We start from the raw sequence: 22,593 nt of genomic DNA on the forward strand, positions 1-22,593 counted from the left end.
TCTTTAAATCTAGAGATATTCTGAAAATATTCCTTAAATTATAAAAAATATAAAATCTCAAAATTAACTCCCAAAAGTAGGACAATTGAAAAACCATAAATTCTTCAACCGTTTCACCTGATGTGCATCTGTTCCACTTGTCACAGAAATCACGCGTATTTCCCAGCGTGTAAGTGTCTCACATCGAAACACCGCCGCGTCCAAGACATTAAATCGCAATTAATCCTCGAAAATAAATTACCCAGCCTGAGGCCGCGGACGATTTCGAAAAATGAAGAAAGAGGACCACCTCGAGGCTCGTTGAACCAAAGCCAGATAAATCTTACGTAAGATACCGACTTGCGCGTTTCCGCGTGTCTTGCGTGCCTGCTGCGTTTCCCTGCGGCGTGTCAGATCAATGCCAGCCGAGTAACGAGAAATCATCGAAATCGTCGGCTTTCCCCGTGTCTGTGGCTCGCGGCCTCGGTGAGAACGCTCCCAGCTTCCCACGATAATCAGCTACCGAAGAAAGTGCAAACCGCGGCGAAGTCGCGCCGCGAACGACAAGGAGGGACGTGATTCATTGGGAAGCGCGCGATCTTTGATCGACCGAGTGGAAAAGCTGCTGTGGAATCTACGACAAGCCGACGACGAAGCAGGGAACATGCACTTTCCGCGCCTTTACTTTTTCAAAGGTGTCGCACCGACATTGCTCGCGGAGTCGATCGTTTGGCGAATAGAAATTCTGTTTATGATCACTGTGCTTCATGATTTAGCGGGCAGTTATGGCGATGACTACTGAGGGTTATTTTCGTAAAGCAAAATTGTTTTCATGAGTATCGCTACTGGAATGAAATCGAATTGAGGATGAAGATCTGTGTCATTCTCTGAATATAGTAATTGCTTCTCTGCTTTGAACTTTGGATATTTTGTGTAATTTTGTATTTTTTGTGCATTCTGTAGCTTCTTATTTTAATTGAAATTTCTTGTGAATGTATACCTGATCCTAAATATCAGCAACTGAAGAGATGACAGAGCTTGTAGATTCAGTATTTATTACTGAGAATGAGAACTGAAAATCTTTAAGGGTAACTGATACAAAGAGAATTCTTTACTAGTTTATCATTCAATTTGTCTGTTATATGTTCTCTTTTCGCCTAAACAGAGTAATTCTTTTGACTCTAAAACTATCGTGGCTAATCTGTGTCTATTTTGAACAAAATGCCACAATTTCAAATATCTGAAAAGATATGTCATTTACAGAAATAAGGTTTATTCATATGTTTCTTTTGCGATATTCAGCATTAACTGAGAAAAAAATAAGTTTGTAAACGATAAAATATGTATAAGGAATAATCATACCATTTTAACAGGTATGATAGTTCTAGTGTTAAAACAAGAATATATAGTACAATTAAAACACACAAAAAATTGCAGAAAATTATCTATCCAAAAACTCTCAAAGTAAACAATACCAAAAATGCCTTTAAAACAACTTATCAATTATATTCAAACACTCACACAAAGCTAGCCTCAGAATCCTCGAGCTCTCCATTACCGTTTCCATTTCCTGGCGCTTCTACGATCTCGCCATACTTCTTTCACTCAGCACGCTTATCACTTTCTCAAAAAACGCCATTGTCCCTTTCGACGGCAGCGCGGAGGCAAGCCACGTGTCCTTAACAGGAAACCTTCGAGAGCGATTCGAGAGAAGGCAGCCCGATTAAAGTGTGTCACTTGCACTTGCCGCGCTCGTCCCCCAGCCGTTCGACGGGAAGAGAGAAAACATGCACACCACCGACGCCGGAAGTGGGTCGGCGAAGAAATAGCTACGATGCGTGCGCGGATCCGCGCGAACGAAGCGCCGAGAGACAGTCGACTGGCTCTCCGCCGTATCGAGGTAGAAATTTTCATCGAGCCGTTTGTATCGGTGTCAGGACACTACTGCCATTCTGAACCTCCATTCGTCCCTGTTTTCACCGACAATTTTTACGGTTATCATCGCAGTTATCGCGCGTGCCACGACATTTTCGAGACGTTCGGTCGAATTTATCCACTCGCCGAATTTCTCGAAATTACTCACTTTGTAACGATTCGCTTCGTAAGTCGATAAGAACACCTTCATGGTCGAATTTAATGGAGGAAAGTGGAGATTTAATGCCTTCTTGTTTGCTCGTGCAACAGAATTCTTGATAGTGACTTTAAGTGGGAGTGCAAATAAAGAAGGAAGGATTCTTTAGTATGAATTAACTTGAACAGTTGAATTGGAATGGTCGTTATATTTGTTTTTTCATACTATACAAGGATATCAAAAAAGATATATGATTCTACTTTAGAAAATACAGATGATCTTAAAATATCGTAAAAAAATAATCTTATTAAAAAATTATTTTCATGTTTATAAGTGCCTAGTAGAACAATGTAACTTTTCTCTGAGAAGTTTTTTCATGCAATAATAAATAAAGAAAATGTATATAGTATAGTCGCCATGTGAAGACCCCATAATAGACTATTTTCTATCTTTAAGTATCTCGAATTACTTACTATCTTCCTATTATAATTCTCTAATTAATTATCTACTAAATTTGACCAGCCAACAATAAGCCTATAAAAATGATAGAAAAAATATCTCGAAAGTCATATTACAGCAAATATTTCGCGAGAAACTTAAATATGCCTCAACTCACAGGAATGCAAAGAAGCAGCTGATTTCTGTATCGGCTTGTAACTTTTAACAACCGAAGCGTACTAAATTTTTGTCCCTATTGCACGTGTTCCGCGTGGCCTGAAAAGAACCAAACACTTTTCTGACAGTGAGAAGGGGAAATTCTATAGTTTCACTTCGGTGATCTACGTTTGAAAACGATTTACGAGTGCGAGCATTGTTTCCCCCGTTGTTTTGTCAAAGCTGCACTTTCGCCCAGCAGGATCGATTGTCGAAGCGCGCGTATCCCCGCTTTTTAAACTCGAAGCGCCTCGATTAGGTGAAACTCTTCACCAGCGGACTTTCGAATTGCTTAGAAAATGAATTTTCTTTCCACGCTTGAAAAGATATTTAATGGGCGACCTGCGAACGCCGCGATTCCATGTCAAGTGAAATTACTCAATTACATTAATTAATTAAACGTGCACGCATGATTCTAATTGGCGAATTGTCAAGACGATTATAAATTTTCTGGCCCCTTACTTGCCGCCTACGCTCGCAATCAAAGGGAAAAAATCGTAGAAACTGGTGCGATTGTTCTATGCGCGCTTCATTATCGTTTGAATGCGACCGCAGCGATAATTGCATCATTGAGAGACTTGACTGCTTTCAAACTACGCCTGAATGCATTTCTCTTTTTACAATTCCTTAAGTTTGTCGTAGAATTGTACGATTAATCTTCATTACTGGAGGCATTAATAAGGTGTATGTCATCTTTGATAATGAAACTAAGGAATACTAAAAACTAGTCACAATAGTCCTGCTTAATTAGAGATTAAAGGAAGAAGAATTTTAAGCAATTCTTAGTTTCAAAAATATGCATCGAATTAATATGAAAGGGAATAAAACCAACGTTTTGTAAAATTAATATCACTGCCCAAGTGATACAATTTTTAGTGAATCTAACATAGCACTCAAAAGTGGTAAACAAGAAACCTAAGTATTACGAAGAGCTCAATAACTTTTGTCATAAATTTTATTACGAAGAGTTCTTACTGTAGTGTTGCACTTTGAGTGTGCTCAATTTTATTTATCATAAGGGCATCTAAGATTCTCTGTTACATTCTATCCTATTTCTTCTAATATCCGATATCCTCCTAAAATACGAGCATGTCGAAATCCCCCCCGAAATATCTAATGAATCTCACGAAAAGCCAGCGATAATTATAGAAGGAAGACCCACTTATCCGGAGTCGCGATCGCGTGGAATCTGTCTCCCTCGAACACCTTGGTGGCCCGGGGACATTCCAAGAGGAAATATCGTCCGATCTTTACGACTCCTGGGGTGTCCAAAGGGATTCAGGGTAGCACCGCGCACCTAACGCCAAAAATATATCGCGGCCACGTATGCTCCATAGTGTTACTCGTATTTCGGTCTAGGGTAATGCACGGAAACGTGGCACGTGTATAAACACGTGCTTGCCATATGGCTGACTTCGTTCATATTTTTTCGCGTGACCCGGACCTTGAACGCATCGCAGATCACGAGATGTTGCGTGTCCACGGATCAGACGTATTATATGTATAATATATTCCTTGGAAGGAAGTTTGATATTATACAAAAGACTTGAGGCTGTATTTTCAAATGAGAAGCTTGTGTCAGTGAAGGGGTAGGTATTTCATTCAGATTGAATGAAGATTTTATACTGGAGTCTATATAGAGATAGATGTAGAAATAGGCATTTTATTCAGATTTAATGAAGATTTTATACTTGAGTCTCTATAGAGATATGTGCAGTAAGGTTTCTATGATATAATAGAATCTTCATAAAGTTATAATTAAACTGCTATTTAGACACGATAAAATTTACACAAAACACTAGAGGAACATGTAGATCCATACAGATGCACTGAAACTATAGCTAATCAAATTAAAATATGTTGAGTTACTTCAATTATGTGTTTCTTAAATGACTTCTTTCCAACAAAGATTCTCCTATAACTATGCAACTAATTTGTAAAGAAAGTAATGGGACGTATCTAAATAATTATAATGTAATATCTTGTGTAGAGAACTTAGCAGCCGCAATTTCAGGGATATAAATTTACTCGTGGATAGTATTACACGCTATACACGTATGATAATTGCACAAAATATGAGGATAAATTAAGACGTTCGAAGTAAATTTTAATTAATCGAGTGGAACAGTGGAATAGCGTCTCTGGACGATCGCAATTGAACCCTTCCAGCTTCTCCACCCCCGTGACTTATTATTAGACACCGTTTTGGCAATTTGCCTATCGTTTCCTTTCATTCATGTTCCTGTTTCTGCCGACTGCTAAGGGCAAAAATAAACCTCGACCGGCTACAACGATACCCTAACTAGAAACGCCCATTCCCCCTTTATTGATCCTGTTATAAAAGGGAAACAAGAGGAACATTATAATAATTGTTTTAATTACGACAATTAACGTTGTTAAGGAACGACCACCCCGGTCTTCTTGGGCGGTGACTAATTAATTTACATTTAATTGCTAATTATTAGTATATTCTTGACCCAGGGTATAAATTATTTTATTATCACATAGGATTCCAGTGCATCTCGTATGGATGCTGGCGAAATATTGGTTTTCAATATTTTGTAAACGCAAAATTTTGTTGTTACTGAATACTGTTCTCTCGAGACATTTTTTGAGACTAGACAATATAGTACATAATGTGGCCGCGATCCAATGAAAAACGAGCACGAAGTGAACGTGGGAGAGATCATTATGCATGTCTGAAATGTTAATGCGACATTGACAGGTTTATTGCCGAGTTCTGAAAGGATATTCGATCGTAAGTTAACCGCTGTAGGAGTGTGAATAATTTTGTGTTCAACTCTTATAATAATTATGCGAAGGTGACACGTCGTGGAGGGCGCAATACATGAAAACGAAGCACACATACCAGCAATTTTTCACAGACGAGCATTCTTGCAGTAAAAAAATCTAGCTATGTGATGTGGTACCAGTGCACGTCACAATAGATACACGTGTAATTCATTTTTCATTAAGGAAATACGTATTTTAATTAGAAGAATAATTTGAATGTCATTTGAAAAAATTTTGCTCGTAAATTCAGCTCCTTTTTCGATTCATTATTCGCACAAATCGCATCTAAGGAAATTTAATTGTTTTATCTGTAATAATATTATAATAAATCGCTTTCGAAAGCGATTTAGCTGCCCTTTAAAGAAAATCTCACTTCTCAATATTATAAACTATAGTATTTACATTACTCATAAATATTCTCCATACTTTAACAGCGCCGCAACTTAATGACTGCTAACAGGCCCGCATTGCCTTTTGTACTCATGTTTTACTGCTGCCCATTAGCAAATTGCAATTCCAACCCAATTATAACAAAGCTCAAAGGCTCGAGCGCTGCAGCGCTGAAGGTAACGTATGTGGTGGTGTGTTGAGCGTGGAAGAACGTAAAATCGCACAGGTGCGGGGCCGACGTATCCGCGATGTTCTTGGTGAATAACGCGGCCTTTCTCCGTGACATTTGAGAAGCAAGAAAACACGTAGGTGGAGTTCTTGCATTTCTCATTACGATGCAAGGACGACCAGCTACAATCTGATCCTGCCACGTTCATCTCAGTTTTGGCGTCGACTTTAGACCCGCTGTCGATGCGACGCTGCTCGATTCGCCATCGTTAACAGCATTGCCAAGGAGCTGAACAAATGTTTCCATTTTTAGATCCTATTTCATTTTTACAGACGTTTAATGGCCACCTTTCTGTTAATCAGTGGCCATCAAAATGTTTCTTCTATTTTATAACACTCTGATTGCCAAGTTCACGTTTAAGCGCACAATTAAGGATAACACTAATTTACAAGGTTATAAATTAAAGTAACAAGAGTCTCTAATGGACTTGAAATACATCAAATTCGAGTAAACACTGAAATTAATTAAATGATTCTAATGCAATATATTGGTCTTGTTTCAGAAAGCTTCTGTGGAATGTTTTACAGAATTTCGGATAAATGTAGAGTAATTCTCAATGTGTTAGCGTTGAGTTTTGGCAAGATCTACCTTCTACTCATCTAGTTCCTCATTGCGAGAGCTGAGATTGTTCTCCTTGAATTTAGACATTCTATTTGGCTCTGCATGTGAAAATTGCATGTTAGAGCATTTCATTCACGTCAGAAATTCATCACGTTGATTGACAACATCCATTGCAATTCTGTTGTTCTCAGCATTGTAGCAAGGAATTGCTACAGTGTAACTCGATCTTCGCGCCTCTTGTTCAATCAAGATTGTGTTCAACCAACAAATCAAATCACCGTGAAGATTTTTCGCCCAACTTATTGCGAATAATATCGCAGACAGAATGATATTGTGGTACATGTTCCTTACACTGCACGATAATATTGGGTGAGTCACCTAACTTGATTGCCTGAAATTACTGGTAAATCACCAGGTGCAAGAGGAACAAACGTGTTTCCTTTTTGCAAAATTTGCACGGTATCAACGAGTCATACAATACTATGATCTCTTAGTTTGATCTTTTACCTGGGCGTAATAACAGGTAACTTGATTAAAATTTATCTGAATAGCCCCAAAGATTTAATTTTCGAGTGTTTGAACAAACAGACTCTGTAGGAAAATAATCAGTGCAACATAAATTGATGTATTGAGTGCCAAAGTGGCCTAAGCCACATTTTTTCTACGACTTGAGATAGTAGCATTAATCTCTTACAAGGAAACCCTATATTTTGTATCGCCCATTTTTCCAATTTTTCTTACAATTAGTAAATAGGTAGTTTGGTGAGATTAGTCTGTTGTTGCTGTCAATGCTTCAATTATTATCCTCGAGAAAATACTTCTCCTAAACAAGGAGCTTACAACTAGCTTGGGATTGTCGAGTCAGCTGAATCACAATTTTCCCAAATGTTTTACATTTATTCCATTGAATCGTAATAGTGGGCCACTGGCAAAGCTACTGTTACAACATTTCCCCGTGGGATTAGTGACGTCTACGATTCGGTCAGCTGGCTACCCGGAAAAGAAATCGTAACCGGTTGTTACGTAAGCACCGCGATCGGCTAGACGAAAAGACACGTTTCTGTCTAACCGGTAGAGAATGTTCACGGATTTTACTTATAGATATACAATTGTGATCCTCTAACCCTATGCCCAGTGACCTGCCCTCGAGATTTCAAAACCACCATTAAACATTGCGTCATGAAATTATCGACATGCATAGACCTATTCGGGTCAACTCTTTGACCTCAAAGATTAACTTCCTCTAACGATTCTGCATATTCAAATCTATTATAGTAACCACTTTTGTTACAGTGTGCAATGTTGCATTGATGGCGAGTAAAACTTATTTCTAAACAAATCTTAATTACTTCTATTCAGGTAATACACGTTATTAATGTTCTTCTGATATTACTGAAGTTATTAGTACTACTATCTTTTATATAGTTATTACTTAGTTTAAAAAACGAACACAAAGATCGCTATCCTCAAGTGTTTGCATGAACTTGCAATTAATCAAACTCGAGTTTAGAATTCTATGACTTTCGCGACTCTCAATATCCACCAGGGAAATGTTTCTTTTCATTCTTGACCAACGCTCACTTCATCGATCCATCGCTCCGATGTGCATATCTCATTACTCGAGTCGAAGGTTTTACGTAAGACACCTATTATTACTCTAAGTGCCTTCCCGTTTTTAATAACATTACAGAGAGTCCAGCGTACAGCGATCGCGAAACTGAAAGGAAAATAATTAGACGTCGAACAGTAAAATCTGCACCTAAAGCGTTCCGAGGAAAGAGAAATGGAAAACGATACGCGATGGATTCCCTTTATTAGAGTCACGTAACGTTCGCTCTGACAGCCTAACCCGTATTTTATTCAAGACTCGCTGTCAATATTAACACCGTTTCCCCATCGGCGTGTTGCAACTCGAAACGAGGGAATTTTTATTCGAACCGATACACCCGGAAAGGAAAATGCTGTTACGCAATTCTGAACAGACGAGAGAAGTGAACACAACAACCGGTAGCAGGATCTGTCGATTTCGTGTTCTCTCTAGCAGGTGGTAGCCGACAGGTAGGCAAATTTTTTCGTACAGCTGCATTTCAACACGATCTCGAAGACATAAATATTCAAGGCGATTGAACGTATTTGCTCCGACGAGCGACAACTTTAATTGCTTCGCAGTCTCGCGATTAATGGGCTCTCTAGACAGAAGACCTTGTAAGTGGATCGAATGGGCGAAGATTTACGACAGCTTTAATGTTCTTCGTGACTATTGTTGAGGAGGAGTACTATTGCAAAAATATTGCTCTTTTTGGCAAGATTCAAGGCGAGATGCGAGCTATTTTCAATACCTATAGGTATTTACGAAACCCGAAAAATGTCAAAGCATCAGATCCTTGAAATGTCTGGTTCTAGGTTTGGTTAATAATGTCTTCCTATTGGAGAAGCGCTCAGCAATTTTGATTACAGTGACTTAAAAAATTGCGCAAAAAATATTTACATAATTATATGATTTACAGAGAGCCCTCCAGATAAGCAATAAGTAGGTACATAAGCAATCTCCTAATCATATTAAAACTAGGAATAACGGAGTGACTCTATAAAATCTTAAGCATGACATTACAGAAACCTAGTTTTTACTATGAGTACTTACAATAAAAAATCTGTTGGAGTATTTAGATTCTCGCATCACCTAAAAAACCTGAATTCAGTTATTTTGTACTCAATTTTTTCGAAACTGTAAATTGCAAAATCATTAAATACCGAAATCATTCACCTGAATTGAAGAGAAGTCACAGTAGTACTCTATAATTCCGCTTTAAAGTTAATGAGAAGCCTTAAGAGGAAAAAATTCGCATGAAAATAACAAACCGTGAATCTGAATGAAAAAAAAAAAGACTCGCGTAATGTTTCGACTGATCAGCGAGCTTTCCAAACTCAGGATCGATCTTTCGAAATTCGTATGATTCAGCTGCGTCATGGAAGCTAACTGAACTAAAGCCACGACTCGCGAGCGTTGTACGATCTGAAAGGCGACTGACACAGAGATAGACGAATTCTAAACAAAACGCGAATCAATCCAGCGCTATGAAACTTTTTGCATGCCAGTTTCGTTCCCCTTTTGTTACAATCAAATACGTGCCAGGCACGTTTCCGCGCACGTGTGCAAGAAACCCGTCAAGGATAACAGCTATGGAATCATAACTATGAGAGCGAATCGTTCGCGAATCGCGATCGTAAAGGAGGAACTGAGATCTCACAAGGTCTGCCTCGATTGCGTCGGTTTCTGAGGCTTGCCTGATATTCCACGATGAAAATTTATTAAATCGCAGTTTATCGAAGGTCTACACTCGTGATTCATATTTTTATTACAATTTAATACGTGATTATGTTATTTTCTTTTGTACGTATATTCTATTTTTATTCTATTTTTATTGTCTTTGTATTGTGTTGCAATTGTATCTTTACAATTCTCTTTTGTTTCTCAAGTTGTATTTCAGGTTCTTTGACTTTAATCGCAAGACTTACGAATGCGTCATGACATCAATCAATTGTTCAGAAAAAAAGGTGTGGAGGAATAACCTTAGACGTTTCTATTACTACTAAAGACGTTTAATATTCGTGTGTCTGGCTTGGGACTTATTCTACTCAGTAGTGAGATCAGACACTGTGTAGTCAGTAGAACAAGTCCCAAGTCAGACACGTTTCATACAAATTTTAGGCGTTTTTTCAACAATTAATAACTCGTAGACAAAGTAACAAACGCAATTTTGTCCATCTTCATTTTCGTCTCATTTTAGTATGTAGAATCAACCCTGAAAATTTCTGACATTTGTCTTCGAACCCCTTATATGTATATTTCTCAGGTCTAATCTCCAACAGTGGTTTCTATTTCTTTCATCAACTTCCTTAATTTAAAAAAAATGTAGATAAAACAATCATTACTTATACCCACACCCTTGGTGCCTTGATATTATACTTATTAGAAACTGATTACTTAAATTCATAATGACGTGCTGCTAATAAATACTATTCGAAAGAAAATTTTCAAACAAAACGTATCTGTAATTGAGTTTACATATTTCTTTATTTCAGTCTTGTAACACCGATTTCTGAAAAGATTTCTAAAGAGATTTCTGAAGAGATTTCTGAAGAGATTTCTGAAGAGATTTCTGAAGAGATTTCTGAAAGAATTTCTAAAGAAACGCAAAAACCCAAAGGATCAGACCACCTCTCAATCCCGCACATTTAATCATACTTGAATCGTAACCCCATATTCTACTCCATCTGCAACATCCACCGTATTCCCCTAAAATTACCATCGCCGATGGTTCGCGTAAACTTCAATCATCCATGCTGGAAAAAACGACACCCCAAAAGGATGCCTCCCGTTCACACGGTATAATTCCAGCGTCGATGCATTTCCAATCCGCTCACGAACCGTTCGATCGTGCCACGGGGAGGCCTCGACGCTGGATGATTAATTTCGTTCGCGGGATGATTAACGAAAAATATCGGGCAGCAAGGGCAGAGCGACGTCTCGCGGCGTAGAGGAAAGAAACGACAGCGTGTGTGTACACGTGTATAATCGACGTTGCGGAAGAATAATGGAGGGTACACGGAACAAAGGGCCAACAGGGACGAACGTACGAATTACGAGCCAGGTCAATTATCTGGCCTGCACGACCGTTAATCCAATTTACGAAATGGTCGGTCACGAGCGTACCACACGCGGCGCGTGCGACGAAAAGGAGTGTGGACCGCGCTTAATCGTGGGTGGAAGAACTGGCCGTCTCGCGCTTAATGTATGTACCACAGAAACGAGAGGGCGTACAAAGTTGCAAGACGCCTCGGGGTGAAGCCGTCGTCCTCGTTCCTTGCGTTCCTGTTGCGTGAAAATACGACTGCAAAGGCCAAACCGTGTGAGACCTTTTGTCGAGACAGGGGGAGAGAAGGAAATAGTCTGAGCCCACGTTTTCGCACCTCGGGGCGTTAAAGGGTTTCCTTTGTGTGATTAAAACTAGTGAAAACTTTGGAAATTAACCCTTTGCACTTCGAGGTTCTTATTTTCCATTCATTTTGTCCCCTTAGAAGGGACAACGAAGTGCAAAGGGTTAATTCTGGAAGAACTACAGATACGATTTGATTAATTTTTGGTCATTTATTCTGTAGTTGGAAGGCAAAACGAACTATGTATGTCACATTTTGAAAAAATTGAGTTAATGGTTGAATTGAAATCTAGATTGTAGGATTCATATTTTCTGGAAGAAGAAAGGGGATTAAAAGAACTTTATCATTTAAAAATAGAGAAAATTACATAACTTCAACAAATATTGATATTTTTTTCTAAAATATTCAACGTATATTTACTGAGATAGATATTAATAAATTATCAAAAATGAGTAAAATCGTGCCTGTAGTTTTCCCAGAATTAATTCTCAAAATTTTCACTAATTTTGAGGGAGTCACAGTAGAGGAATTCCGTAAGTCAGACGCATTGATATCTCTGGACCAGTAGGAGTTTATTTCACGCAAATATGTTACTCGCTGTATATTCATATACGTAATCATACATAAATATCCTAAACATTTCACGCTGGATGGATACTGAATTGTACGATTTTTAATTCGGCAACTGGTTGAGTCTTAATCTGGATTCGTTTATCTCACGTGTGTTTGAGTAAGTAACGGGAGATTAGATAAGGGGGCCACGATGATACGTGATGGGGAAATTTACATTGGAGTCAGTGGCGTTTGTTTTTCAAGTTTGAAATTTATAGGAAAATCTAGAGGCATTTGGAGTTTTATAATAGCAGTCATTTATGAGATGCAGTTTTGCTGGGGCGTGCACTGCGTGGGAGACTAATCTCCTGACTGGCTTTGGTTATCGTGCCAAAGTAGGTTTATTGTTTTTAAAGATGATTTAGGTTTCATTTTGTGGTGATTGTTTTTATTGAATCAATTTACAGTTTTGGATGTATATTGAATTATTAATGCCAAAATATGATTTTGGAGTACATGGGCATACTGGGAGAAACGAATTGTTCCTTCTTGTTTGATAACCAATTGGTATTAAAAAAATATTTAACATAACATATTCACAATGGAAAATATATAACTTCTGAGTCTACTCAAATTTTCCTTCTAAATACAATCAAGTATACGCACGTGTCATCACCACTGTGTATTTGAAACTTAACTAAATTCGATTGTTTTCTCTCGTAAATACTAAAATAGTATTGAAAATACTAAGTGCCAGATAATTATTGAAATTTGTAGATGTTATTAACTTTCAGCATTTTTATACACAATCACGACTGAAGCCTGAATTCATCCGAGAAACTTCATTCCAATTTCATCTGAATTATAAAACAAAAATTTATTAATAACTGTTCAAGTACTCACGTTTCTAAAGATGTCCAATTAGAAAAAGGGCATCTTGTCACATTGCACTCCACATTGCCACGATAACTACCAAAAGTTCAGTAAAAAGTTTTCCGACACGAGCACTGTCCACGTAGAAAAATTTTAAAAATTCGACAAACAATTGATTTTTTAATAGGACGGTTTAGACTGTCCAGTTATCAATTGATTAAATGATAGCACTGATATTCCGCTCCGAATACTTTATTCACTCGAGTGGATCTTTCAAAGTCACTCGAAACGTGGATTGATGTGGATCGTCGTTGCAACGCGACATCACCGACAAAGGACGGACGATGACTGAGGATTTAATTATTTCGTATTTCACTGATACCCCACTCTTGCCAGTCTACGACTGCGCAGTGGCTATCTCTTGGTTATTCCACTAGCTGCATGCATTCACCAAGCTCCCTGAATTCCACTCAACCTTCACTCATTGCCAATGTTTTTCGCCCTCACTTTTTTCATTTATCTGTTTTTTTAACGTATTTATATTTAATTATTGCGAACTGTTTTTATATAATTTATTTTTCAATTTTTCTTTTTAATTTCTTAATAAGTGAACTTTCTAATCAGAAATGTTTTTAGTGTATTTATAATTGCATATTCAAAACCAATAAAAAACTACGGATTTTTTATGTAATAACACTCGACGTCGTTATATTTTTAATGTTGTCACTCAAAGATCATTTGAATAAGAATTTCATAAACTACACATTGTTAAGAAAGCAGTCAATAACCTCGACCATACAGTGAAATGTAACAGAAAACATGCAGTCAATTAACTCTCCAGCGAGTAGAAATTGTAACATTATGTTGAACCACAGGGTTCAATAAAATCTACTAACATTGCTACACCCCGTTCCAGAATCAGTTATTGGAATAGCTACACACTTTCTCGTCTCGGTACAATGTAAATCTCCGTCAATGTAAAATTTATCGACATACAATAAGTATATCCTCATAAACCGAGGAACAAATCACGACCGCGTAACCAACTTGGAGAACCACCACGGTTCGACATGGAAACACCCAAGAAATAAACACTGGATACGGTGTTAACCGATCGAAAGCAACACTCTATAAATTACAAGCAAGGGATCGTAGCTCGAGCGAAATGTGGCGTGCGAGCAAATTGAAGTGAACAAAAAATCTGAATTTACAGACAAGCCTCGGATAGGTTTAAACTCTTCGAGTACTCTGAATAATAAAAATAGCATTTTCAAGTATAATTTAACTCTACTTAAAGAGGTAGGTTTAAACACTTTGAGAGTATCTTTCTTAGAAGTTTTCTGTTGGATCTAGGTATGTAACTGATGCGCTAGATTCTTATTCTCAGTGCAAATAGTTTTATATTTACAGATGGTTTATTTGATTCTAGTTTACATGTATGTAGGCACACCTATGCGACGTTAGAGTAATAATATGATGACCAATATCAATTTTATGATATTGAATGACGAGTGACGTGTATGACTATAAGAATTGAAAAGGCCAATTCTAAATATTTCAAAAATTGGAAAATTAAAAAATTAGAGTATTTAAATATTGTATTAAGTCACACAGAAATCAAGTGAATTTCATACACTATGACTCCAGGGTCTAGATATGAAAATTTGAAAATTTTAAACTCTTAACATTTAAATATTTCAAATTCTGTACATTTGAAAATTTGAAAATTTAAAAATTTGAAAATTTGAAGATTCGAAAATTTGAAAACTTGGAAACCGAAAAATTTGAAACTTAAAAATCTTTAGTTCTCTGAAGCATTAAACTACTGTCTTTACATTTTACATGCATCTATCCGTTTCGAAATCAACTCAGATCGTGTATTTCACAAATATCAGTAAAGAACCATCATCACTTACAGATACATAGATACACGTATTTGAACCCCATGAAACACAACTGGAGTTCTGAAATTATTCCAGATTCCTAAGTGTACGAGTACTGAATTTAATCTTATCCTTCGCGTGCACCCGTCTTGAGGCACGACGGTAGACGAAAAGTCTGCCGTGCGTTTGGTACGTGCGCTGGTGCTACAGAAACCAGACTCAGCAAAATGGATAGGGCTGCTCGAAGATCGTGCAAACGATCTGGCCAGGTCGCAACGCGCGCCTGCTCCGAACGGCGGCCGCACGATCGACTCGGGACAATGTAATCGAGACGATAAGCTCGATAACTCGTAATTAAAATTTCTAGATCGACCCGTGGCTAAGGGGAATGAATTAATTACGAGCAACCGCGGGAGCTTGGCTTACGTAACGTCTGAGACTGCTGGGACGATCTTATCTCTCGAATACGTGTGACTGCGTTTCGCGATTAATTTGTCACTTCAAAACAGAAGTAAGTATCTAGAAACGCAAGGATATTATAATATAAGAACCTATGTGGGTCATCGAAACTTCTTTTTTGGAACACTGATGAATATAATTATGTACACCGTGCATTCTCGATTTTACTTTCGAGTCGAAGGAACCGGAAGCCAAGACCTTCGTACAATCACGGAATTTTAATGACTGGAATTCTACCGTGTTGTGAAATTGAAGCTGCTACTGTAAAGACATGAAAGTATTGTCACAGAATATCTTCAAATATTTAATATCTGATACCCAACGTTCACGATTACCTTGGTTTCAACGAAAAAAGATTCAAGAAAAGATGAAACTGATATACTCCTGCATCGAAGTTGATAATATTATCAACTGCAAGAGACATGTCGGTGCATTCAATAAACAAACACGGATAAGCCACGTCTCTTCTATCAATCATCGATCTATAAATGTTACAGCTGTCCTCTCTCAAGACACTTCTCTGAATAATTATTTCCTGTATCAGCCGTAATTAGCGTCAGGTGGATCATTAATAACACAGCAACAAGGGAAATACGAAAGGACCTAAACTCAAAGTCTCCTCGTGGGTCAGCCATGACCCACCCCGCGGGAACCGCGTTAAGTCGATGTTCGCGGGACATTAACATCCACGGCGTGACGGTGCGCGGCTGAACAATATTTCCTTTGTAATTAGACACGACAAGGTTCGGAGGACGCGGCGTTCCTTGGGCGCAATTCAGAGTGAGAAACGCGCGACATGACGCGGGCGTAACAGAGAGGGAACTCGGGAAGAGAAATTGCGTACAATGTGTACAGCGAAACTGGTACCGTTAGTCTGCATCGTGTCAGGAATGGTATCGCGTTCCAGCCGATTGTATTTCAGCCTGATTTAATATTCGAATATTAAACTCTGATAATTAGTTGCGATACGCGACAAGCAGACAATGCTGGACATCGATATTTCGCTCGTCTCTGTCGTCGTTCTCCATTGTGCGCCGACCACAGTCTCGACGATGCACAGTTTTCGTCGCACGCGACCGCTCGTTAAGCGAAATGTATGTCTCGATGGCGGCGGCGACAATTAACGATGAGAAACGCGCGACGCGACGTGAAAGAGGAGAGCCGCACAGGGGAGAGGAGAATGTGAGGAACGACGTGAAAATGTTACCTGTCGACATTAGTTCTGCCCGGAATTCTACTAATTTTGATCTTTAGATAGCTCTTAATTTAATGCATGAGAATGTGCCGCGAAATGGCTCCTTTATCTGTGTTTTAGGAGAAGTGGCTTGTTTCTTCTTGTCTTTATGGGAGGATTCGAAATTTACAAATTAAGGGGTTGCATCTACCTAGAAGCTTAAACAAGTTATATAATTTCGGGGATTTATTTTCTTTTTAAACTGTGAATGGAAATAATGTAAATGTTTCTTTTTCTGAAAAATACATCTTTCAACTCTATTATCCTAAATTACCTCTCAACTCAAAGGTAATACCTCTCAACATTCCTCAGGTAGCGTTGGTGAACCTGCAGATTAGTCACACCACCGCCGATTTAGATGATCTTTGGATATATTACAGTCGATAAGACTTTTAATATATTTTTTTATCGTTTTAAAGTTGTAAGCAAAAATCGAAATCGGTGATGGTGTGAATAAATTGACCCAATAGACAAATAAAAAAAATAGAATCGGAAAATGGAAATGTGGGGAAGTATCTTAGGTTCAGAGTTTAGTAAAAGACGAGTCAACGAGGTCGACGTTTGAATGAGTAATAAGATGAGTGGAGGATGAGGTCATTGGTTATTGAAAGAGAATTTTGGCTATCTTAAAGAAAAAGTTGAAGATCTATCTGATGTGTATAGAGGATAAATATTGGCATACAACGAAACCAAATCAGGAGTAAGAAGAATTTCCAAAGTTTCTACTTTAACTATGCTACTCCTTGGTTTGCGCACAAGGGTCTTAGTAGAGACTTTGTCGTAACGTGCAGTAGAATGAGAGCTAATCATTACGACCTCGCTATCTCTTTGAATTATATCGATATTACCAAGGACGTTAAATATAAATTCAGCCATGAAAGTAAGAATTTAAATCACACAATTTGGCAATATTAACTAATAAAATCTAAACTCCTTGGATTTTAACTACCGCTTAGCGTCGACATACTTACAGCGAAGCGAAAGATTAGAGCATGTTATTGCATCTTGTTCTTTGTAAAAGAATGCAAACTATAAATTTAATGACATATCATACACTCGTTTATAATTTTTTGGCCATTTATTGACGTGTAATTAAATTAACCCCCAAAGGTTTCGCAAGCTTAATAAAGAAGGAAATGCGGTGAAGGGAATTCTCGTCTCATTGTGTGTACATGTCATATTAACTTTACTGCACGTGATGTGGATCGTGATAAGATTTTTGTAGATGAACAACGAATTGTATCAAGAACCTTGTATATTACTTTCCAATAGATAAGTAATTTTTCTTTCTGTATGTATTCTTTCTTAAGCTTTGATGGAAGTACGTGGTCGAAAATAAAACATTTTTGATTTTGGAAGTACTTACTTCAAACTTTCTGAAAAACGAATTCATAATTTGTAAAGATTTTAAATACATTATAGTGTTATATGTGTATATTAGTTGAAAAGATTTTTATTATCGAATATTTTCAAAACGAAGAATGTCAAAGCAGGTACATCATTTTTGTGGTTTGCGTTTAAAAAATAAAGAAACTTAAACTAAATGCGAAAAAAATGAAGCATATTTACGTAGCTATCTATTTTATTTAAACAGCTATCTATTTTATTTAAACTTTTGTCACTATAGTTTCAAAACATTTAAGCTTTCGCGTATTTAATTACGTATACATATATAAATAGCTATCTATAAATTTGTTCGTGTTTTTACGTTGACTTCATTAAAAGAATTTAATTTCTTATCCCTTAGCAAACCTGTAAAATCCAGTGTTCCATATTAAGTACGGTCACCTTAACACTTTCTATTAAGAAGCCTTTATGACTTTAACTAAACAGAGTAAGTACCTTTCAAGAAATAATACTTAAGACACTCTTTCCACTCACTTAGTTTGATTTACTGCGATAAAACCGGGTTCAAGTCTCTCCATTGGCGATTGTAGATATTCTCGAGAAACCATCAAACGCAATATCAGACACTTTTGCGAAAGTCTCCAAAGAGAAGGATACAGAGAAATCCACCGCAGAGACCCCAGATTTCTTGTATAACCACTGACCTGTAATCTCGCTCGGAGAAAGAAAAAGGAGCACTGTACGAGCAATAGTGTAAAGAGCATGAAGTAAATCGTAATGGGCCAAGTTTCAGGATCCATTTGGTTCCGCTCTGGTTCCAAGGAATAGTGAAAAAAAAAAATTAATTCACCCTCTCCCACGGATCGCTCAAACAGCAATCGTTACGATATGTCATTACGTATCCATGCCGCGACGACAAAGCGGATCTATCGTCAGTTGCAATCACAGTCGCGTGCAATTAACGCGACGGCTGCAATTATGACCTCCGTGACTTTCGAGACTCTACTACGGCGTCGCTCTATATGCGTGGGCGTGCGTGTAGGAGACAGCGCGTACGCGGGTCACGATGATTACTCAATTACAGCTGATCAGCGACAGGGACGATTGAATCCCCTTTCTCCGTGGAAATAGCTTTTTTTCAACGACCCAAACGCGCGTGGGAGGAAGAGGTTAAGTGCGCAATTGCAACCGCGGAAGGGAGTGAATCGTCGACGGCGCTTCGGGATCTATTATGTCCTCCCATGTTAGTGCTTATCTCTTGGACATTTTAGATTATTATTTCAACCATACTGGTAGTATCAATTTTAGAATAATTTAATTCATAAATGGGAGTGAGTTTTGGAGTTTGTTAAGATGTAAGGAAAGCATAGTTACATAGTGTTTCGATGATTGGTACAAAGTTAAGTAATTGTGAAATTTATGAAAAATGGACGAAAGGTTTCTATGAAAGTGTTTCTATTATTTATGCCTTTGGTTTGAAAGTACATATTTATGTTCAATAAAATTTATTTAAAAATTTAACATTTTAAATTTTAATTTAAAATTTTTAAATTTTAAATTTATGAATTTTAAAATTTTTTGAATTTTTAAAAGTTTGAATATTTGAAATCCTTATATCCCAGAACATTTGAAAATCACTATATATACTACTACAGTTCTCTATCTGAGAAACAGACTAACCCAAGTCCTTTTTTGTTATTTTTTAGGATAACCGAAAAACAAATGCGATTACCCATTTCATACCACAGTATTCTAAGTACTTTACACTATTAAATTTCTTTCATCTTTAACGTAATTTAACTAAATATCTATCATTCTAATAAAATGAAGAAAAATCAGTAAAAAACTCAATTTTGAAAAAAAGTGGTCTTGAGTTAGTCTGATCCTCACGTACAGAATTTTTCTCGCACCACCCAAAAGCTTTTACAACCCTTCACCCAACCCATCCCTTCCAATTAAATCTCGTTCCCTCCTGGGATCGCGAAAAACAAATCCTTTCATAACAGACTTCAGCGGTAACCCAGAAAACGATGAATTACAGAAGCAGAGAATGAATTGCACAAAAGGTTGCATAACCGAGATTCCACGTGTCTCCCTCGTCCCGTTGCAGTGATATTCGACCAGTCAGGGCGGTGTTCGTTAACCGAGGACACCTCGTGGGATTCCGCCAGTCAGGAAGCCTATTCGCTCTTCGCGGAATTCTTCGTTCGTTCGTCATTGTGCGTTCATGAGACAGGACGTCGTGTCCGCGACTCGATGCCGACGCAACGTGCTATTGTCGCGAAACTGGGAGGAATAGGACGAAATAACCCGTTTCCAGTCGCGTTATGTAACGCGTGCCCCATTGTTCGCGTCTCACAACTCCCAGAAACATCTTGCCGCACGCTCGAAACGGTGACAAGAATTTTCGTACGCGTTACAAAACGGTCCCGACCACGTTCGAGACGTTCTGCCGCGAAACAATTCCTGTCCTCGGTTGACTGACAATGCGGCATTGTGCTCCTCCCCGCGAGACAAGAACCGAACGTCTCACGGGCTTTCGACGATCCCGTGTTACCTGTTCTGTCGAATGTGTTTCGTTATTGGTGCGATAATTGTGAAATGATTCGAAACTGGAAAGCGTGTTTGGTGGATTCGAATTTGCATGCTGGTTTTGGAGTAATTATTCAGATGTAAATTATTGTATTCTTGTGTCTTGGAGTTCGTAGAAGCGTGGTATTACTATTTTCTATGTGGCATTCGTGCCTTTGTAGCACTGGAATTTTTTATTTTCTTTTGAGGTATTGTGTGGGGAGTTTTGAACATACCTGTATTTATATGGAAATAATGTAACTTTCGGTTTTAATAAAATGTTTCTTAATAAAATACTTTTACTTTAATTGTTAAGTACCTAATACGTAGGTATTTTCGTTTTCTGTTACCTTCGTAGATCTAACCTGCAGCTGAGGTCAAAGTAGTGTAATAAATTTTCTATGATCGCGGTGGAATAAAATAGTCGACTGAACGTTTGTGGGACATAATATTTAGTTTAACGATGTCTATAGGTTATTTCTTGCAATCTATTTCTGTCTAGATCATAGATAATAACTTTGATGATCAATTAATATAATACCAATTAAGAGTTAACTAGAAAGCAATATTGTGACATCACAACCTGCCTAGGAATCTAAGATTCTTTAGCAATAATAACACAGATAAAACAAAAGCATCTATTTTATGCCTGAACATCTCACAATATAATTTGGACGTCTTAAAAACATCCGACAGCGTACGTCTTAAAGACTTCCGAAATTTACGTTCATAAGACGTCTTAAAAAGATACATGGACGTCTTTTGGATGTTTTGAAGACGTCTATTTTTATCTGAACGTCTTATAGACGTAATTTGAACGCCTCTAAGACGTCCTAAAGACATACTGATTTGTAACTTCAAATATTTTACAAACGTCTTTTGCACATTTTTAAGACTTCACTGGATGTCTTTAAGATATGAGAATAATCTAAACTTCTTCAGAGTATCTTCATCCCTAAGGATGAATGAATAAGCATTCGAAAGTAATTGAATTAGAAAAAGCAGAACCTCTTCACCTTTCCCTTGTTCTCGGCCGCAACCTTACATCCATGTAAATCGTAATTCGAGGACACAGGCTCGAGGTCTCCAGCCGTGGATCACCTGTACTCACCTGAAATCAGAAAACACAAGGCGCTTGAGTGCATTCGACCGTGCGTGTAGCGCGTTCTTTTCAATACATAGAGAAGCCTAGACGATCGTAAATTTACCTCGTTTACCTTGCACGGGATAAGATATGCGCCGGGATCCGTGAGAAGACACGCGCGCGAGTAGAAAGAGTATCGTAAAATACAATGTTCGTATACCAGCGCGCGGGGCATCCACCACACGCCACGTAAACCACGAACGTGAGTCTCGACTTTCCGAAATTTGCATTACCACTGACGGGGGATGTTCCTGCGGAAAATTATCGTCACCGTGGGAAGCTTAATTATTTCTAGCCACGTCGCCGTCGACTTTTCGACCGTTCATGAGAACCCCAATCGTGTATCGCGACTTTCGGAAATGCTAATTTCCCCTGGATGACTTTCGATCGTAAATATCTAGCTTTTCGACGGAATTTCTTGACTGCTTTATTAGCTGCATAGAAATTTCTACTTTTGCAACCTGTGGCGTGAGATAGGTTTATTTTTTCTATAGTATATTTCTATAATATATTTTCTGTATGTTAAAATCTGTAGTGGTGAAATTAGTGAATTTCAAACTCTATTTTTCGTTGCTATTGTTTCGACAATTATTCTGATAGTATTTGTATTTAGGAGAGTGTGTAGTTTCTTGATCTGCTCCAGAAACTTTATTGTGTATGCCTTACAACTTTTTTTCAATTTGTTTCATTCCAGCAGAATGACTTTTATATTCTTAGGGTATAATTAACGTATACAGGGTGTCCAAGTTGAAACAGGCCATCTAAATATTTCCACTGTTTTATAAAATTGATTAAAAATGATCTCACACAAGTGATTATTTTCTCAAGATATTCCTCCTTCGAAACCATTCAAATTATATCAAAGACAATTTTCGAGTCATTAAAAAGAGAGAAGATATTTAGATCACCTACTTC

The 22,593-nt window shown here is 37.8% G+C and overlaps 1 protein-coding gene across 4 annotated transcripts in view; it reads right to left on the reverse strand.

The window, feature by feature from the left end:
* The window catches only part of Smash (smallish), a 140,195-nt gene that overhangs the window by 47,762 nt on the left and 69,840 nt on the right, over positions 1 to 22,593 (reverse strand). Inside the window, exon 1 of one of the 4 annotated variants that reach the window (XM_076388405.1) lies at positions 13,071 to 13,682. The exons of the other annotated variants lie outside the window; for them this stretch is intronic. The gene's annotated coding sequence lies outside the window, so the exon portion shown is untranslated. Of the gene's footprint in view, positions 1 to 13,070; positions 13,683 to 22,593 lie in introns of those variants that run through there. 4 annotated transcript variants of the gene reach the window in all.

The sequence above is a fragment of the Calliopsis andreniformis genome, chromosome 12, assembly GCF_051401765.1.
Source record: "Calliopsis andreniformis isolate RMS-2024a chromosome 12, iyCalAndr_principal, whole genome shotgun sequence".
Taxonomy (NCBI): domain Eukaryota; kingdom Metazoa; phylum Arthropoda; class Insecta; order Hymenoptera; family Andrenidae; genus Calliopsis; species Calliopsis andreniformis.